This window comes from Rosa rugosa, chromosome 2 (assembly GCF_958449725.1).
Source record: "Rosa rugosa chromosome 2, drRosRugo1.1, whole genome shotgun sequence".
Taxonomy (NCBI): domain Eukaryota; kingdom Viridiplantae; phylum Streptophyta; class Magnoliopsida; order Rosales; family Rosaceae; genus Rosa; species Rosa rugosa.
In genome coordinates, this window is record NC_084821.1 from 60,178,031 (window position 1) to 60,183,193 (window position 5,163).

A 5,163-nucleotide genomic window follows, 5' to 3' on the forward strand; every position below is an offset into this window, starting at 1 on the left:
TGCCGCCATATTTTATTGACCTCATGGACATGGCCTTACTGTGAGTTCTTTAATTATCCATGATAATTAGTGATGTTTGGTCACAGATCTTGACCGCACAATACCTAAGATCTCAGATTTTTGCTTCACATGATTCAAATAAAGTACAAATTTGCACATGGCCATGCTTACGAAATTCAAGCGTGTAACTGTAAATTGACGTTGTGCGTATATGTGAGATAGCAATTGCGTAGAGTTGTAGCATTTTTAACATCGTAACACGAGGCTACATATACACATGTTTAATCAATTAAACTACATGGATTGATTATTAATCATTTCTCTTATGTTAAGGAGGCACAAGCACCGTTTCAGTCAACGAAATCATTAGCTTTCTACTATGGTGCTTCGTCGATGCAATGGAGCGTCATGCTTGGACAACTCCAACATGATTTGGGTACTTACATTGATTCCATTTCAAACTCCAACTCGCTCCAAATCGACATAAGATAAGTAACTTTATCTCACTACACACTCTTTCAATTAGAGCTATTGCCATGCTTTGTCATGCTTATAAATAACTTTTAGAGCATGCTTATAACACATGTTATATATTTTTTTAGTAGCACACCTACTATGCACACATCCTAGTGCCATGCTTTAAATGTCTCCATAATCCTTAAGCATGCTTACAAAAGGCAAAAATATTATTAGCAACTTTACTACAAGTACATGCTACACATGTCATGCTCTATTTAAATGCAATCTAATTAAATAAACATGTGACACTCACTTAAACAAACTATGTCATGTCTAGAAGCTTGTGACACTTGTGACTTAATTAAACATGCTCGGATAACGATTTTCTCGGGTTACGACTCGCTTGGGTGTCGAGCATGGCCACGACTTGCTGGGGCCACGCCCCTCATGCTCGCACAGCGCCTACCCGCTCAACTACACCCAACTTGCTCGAATACAACCTAGCTCGCTCAAACATATCTAACATGCTTTAGTTAAGTCCTAATAGTTCACTACGCTTCATACTATTCACGGGGAACTTACCCTCAAATTTTATATGGACACCCATTACACTTGCCACTATCTAATATACATGTTACATGGTCATAAAGATCCACATAATATTACTTGCTATGTTTATTTCACTACAACAAATTCTGGCATTAGTGACCAAATTGTCAGTGACCACATCAATGTTGGTCACAAATAGTATTGAATTAGTGACCACTATTAGCAGCTGGTAACTAACACTTTTAATGACCAAAAGTTTCAGTATTAGTGACCATTTACGTTGGGTCAGTAATGTTTCAAGACTTTATAATACGTGGGTTTTGGTTTAGTGACCAAAACTTTTCGGCTGATTGGAGGGAATTTTTCTCTTTGATTTATGTAGGCGGTAAGGCGGGTTGGTTTCAAAATTAAAAGTCAAATTCTTTTATGAGCGCGGCATTCAAAAACGAAGTCTTACATAATTTATACCCAAACTGACAGATATAATCCCGAGTCTTTTTCGAGGCGGTTCTAATCTTCATCGTTCTCTTCCCTCACTCCTCTTCTCTCAAACAGAATCCTTTTGCTTCATGGTACTCATCGCTGAGCTGCTGTGTGGGTTGAAGAAGGGGGGCGTTGTGGAGCTAACCCTGGTCACGGGGATAGGCTTCGAGATTGATCAGATCGAACCGCCAGAGAATTATCCTATGTTTCTTATTTTCACAACGGGATCTGGAATCAGGTTTGTTGCCATTCAATTGATTTTGAATTCACTAATTTTCAGGCAATAGAATGAATTCGACTGTTAACATATTTTGATTTGTGTTCTGCAATCCAATCAGGTCTCTGATTGCGTCAGGGTTTAATGCTGGTAAGGGATCCGACGTGAAACTCTTCTATGGGGCCAGAAATCTTGACAGAATGGCTTATCAGCTCTGTAATAATGTTGTTCTTGTTCATTTTCATGTGTTTTCTAGGGTTATTCTTTTTTGATTTGTGATTAATTTTGTTTGATTGATGTCTGCAATGTGCGTTTTGCTTTATTTTGGTTCTAATTGCAAAGTGGTTTGAACGGGCATGGAAATCTTCTAGAGAAACTAATCTGGAAACCAACTAAATCTGAGAGCTTTGGTACTTAAAATTTTTTTAGATATTATTTTAATTGAGTTTGCAAATTTTGAATTGGGGATTTAAGTTTTGGGTTGAGAAAAAGTTCATGGTCAGTGATGTGAATGAATTGAGACGCATGCATCTTCTAAACTGTTTTTTTGACGGTTCCCTCACAGATAATAGGAAGCCGCAGCTTGAAGAAAATTCTTGATGCTGTGATTTCCAAGTACAAGTATTTGTTAAAGATACTCTATCAAGGTGTACATATGACAAGTACAATATGATGTTGAAAACATAATATGATTTAATTTTTCTTTAGGGGTTTGATCTGATGATTGATACAATTTGTTATAATTGAATTCACAGTGGAATTACTTTTGTATCTGTGTTTGGTTTAGCTATGTTTTCCCCTTTGCTACTTGGTGTTTTTAATTTAAAGGTGGTCAATTTGGACTTACTGTGTTTAGTGGAGGGCTGCAGAGCGAATCAAGAAGAGTAGTACATGGTGGAGAGATGGGTTCAGCCTTGGCAACAACGGGATCAATGTATATGATTGAAGGTGAGAAGGGAGTGAGTCATGGAAATAAGGCTAAACTTTTCATTCACGTATACTGCTTTGAACTTTTTTGTTTCACTCTTGTCTACAGATTTCGTATATGCATTTGTTTGTTGAGCATGAAAATGTTACAGACAGTACTATTTGGAGGGATTGGAGGAAACTTTTAGCGACCCATTTGTTTAGTCTTAAGTTAAGAGGAGATTTGGTCTTAAATTTGAATCTTTAAAGAACTGGTGGCAGGTGAGACTGAGAGTTTGACCAAGAGTGCAAAGACATGGTGAGAAATGACCAACAAATTCGATGACTCTAACACGATTCCTTATGGTTATTGAGATTAGTTTAGTTCGTTTTCCAAAATTTTTTAATTTCAAAATGTAGCAGTCCATTTGATTAGGTAGCAAGAAATAGTAGCTTGGTCTTCGTTTCCAATATTCTAATGTTTTTGATTGTTAGATTGGAGTTGCCTTGCAGAGGGCATTACCATTATTTTCATACATCCTGGTGCTTTCAATATTCATCACGAATTAAATGGTATGTAATCTGAAATTCATTCTTGATTTTCATGTAGTTTAACTTGAGTTATAACTGTTATCAATCCTTTTACCAATAATCTTTAGTTTTGGAATTTTATTCTTATTTTGAAGCATCTCTCTTGTTTACACAGTGTGCGTACTAATCAATAATTCAAGATTTGATAGATTAGAAGGCATGTATGGCCCCAGCTGCAACAAATTTGTTGGTTGGCAAAATTGTTGGCATTCTTGAGAACGAAGCATCCTTCACTGCCGGGATTCATGATCAAGTTGATGAGATTAAGCTGGATCTGGACAAAAGGTGAACCTCTTTGTCTTCTCAGATATCCTTACGTTCCTCAGTTTAAGTTTTTTGGCCAAAAGGGCCAAGCTCTTTATCTTTTGCCTCTTCTCCATATTTTTCTAATTTCACTGTAAGCTCTTTATCCTTAATTTATTCCTTGTTTTGGTATTTCATCATAATAATCATGCATTCCTTGCAACTAAGATGCATGACCTATATGTACGCAGGCACAGGTGGAAGGCGAGTACACACATACATGTAGTGGGAAGTTAGACCCCTTTTTGGCATGTAATTCAATAATTGGTACTGTCCATTCTTTAGTTCCTTCTGCAAGTATCATTCTCAATTATTTTCGTGGATTTCTGTCAATAACAATGTACCTTTTTCGAGTTTGGGATTGTCGGTGATCTGGGTCAGGGTTCTAGATTCCATTATCCCTGATTTTTGGGTGTCTCAAATTTTGTTTTTATTGTTTATTCAAACTGGGGTTCATTCGGTGAAATTGTTGAATTTAACTTATGATGAAATTATAGTATTAGAGGAGTCAAACAACTAAGAAGTCAATATACTTGTAAGTTTAGAATTGGGTTTGTACAATATATCATTGTATTTCTGCTTATTTCTTTTGTAGTTCTTGGAGTGGATTTGGAAAAGGTGGCAGAAATAGCAACAACATCATCTGCTTTGAAAGAGGAAGAGCTCAAGCTGCGTTTCAAAATAGCAGTAAGAATAGCCTCTTTTTTGACAGGGTATGTGGTCTTAATTTTTGAATTATAGGCCTATTTTCATCTTTAGCAGTTGTTTTTGTTCAGAATTAATTAACATTCATGAATTGGATGCACTTTTCTCAAGGACATATCTCTAGCATTTCCCAACTTTGTGCTCAATACAACAGCAGAGGAATATCAATTGCCCAGAACTAGACATAATTAAAGCCAGAAGTGTTCTCTGCATGACTGCATGCAAGAAGATAAAGAATATTGAGAATCATGCGCAGGGAAAAAGTCTGGTGTCCTATTGATTGGTTACTTATCAGCAATGCCTCTGGACTTTGCCTTCTTCACAAGAGTTCCAATGAGTATCTATCATAGTTATATATTTGTTTGCATTGCTTAAATAGTTAAGAGTTTTGCACAGATAGGTTCTTTTATTGTTCTAGACTCTGTTTTTTTGTATTTCACAATTTTTGTGAGTATTCATTACAATTTACATATGTTCAATTGTCCAGAAGACCAATATTAAAAGGCCTAGAAAGGCTGACAGGACCCACCTTTAAAGGAGATTTACCAAAAAATTTCGGCATAACCTCCCTTAAAAATGGATAACCCAAAATCCTGCGGAAAACAAAATTCACTTCTAATAATCCAACCACAACTCCTGGAGCCACCCTGCTCCCAAATTCCACTAATCCCATCTCAAAGCTAACAACAACATACATAATCTCCGAAAGGTACAAGTTACTACAATCACCAAAGTTAGGTCATAGACCTTAAATATAATTCATACAAGTTTGGGTCACATATCCCTTAGTAATCAGAGCATTTTAGGAATATAAGTTTAACATAGAGTACAGTAGGCTAAATAAATAACCTACAAAATATGATGACGGAAGCGGATGCGGTCACTATGGCTCACTTCAAAACGCCGAGCAGCAACACTGAAAACTGGGCATTTGAAACCGAAGGGCCCAG

At 36.6% G+C, this 5,163-nt stretch overlaps 1 long non-coding RNA gene across 10 annotated transcripts; it reads left to right on the forward strand.

Annotated features, from left to right (window-relative positions):
- Nucleotides 1–345: 345 nt before the first annotated feature.
- LOC133728966 (uncharacterized) lies at nucleotides 346–4,685 on the forward strand. 10 transcript variants are annotated; one of them, XR_009856127.1, is made up of 8 exons: nucleotides 346–1,729; nucleotides 1,830–2,355; nucleotides 2,565–2,656; nucleotides 3,110–3,187; nucleotides 3,321–3,490; nucleotides 3,700–3,775; nucleotides 4,104–4,221; nucleotides 4,325–4,685. It is a non-coding gene; the product is annotated as an uncharacterized LOC133728966 (long non-coding RNA). The 10 variants fall into 10 exon arrangements; XR_009856124.1 differs by having other exon boundaries at nucleotides 2,578–2,656; nucleotides 2,745–3,187; XR_009856126.1 differs by having other exon boundaries at nucleotides 1,830–1,924; nucleotides 2,274–2,355; nucleotides 2,578–3,187.
- Nucleotides 4,686–5,163: the final 478 nt, after the last annotated feature.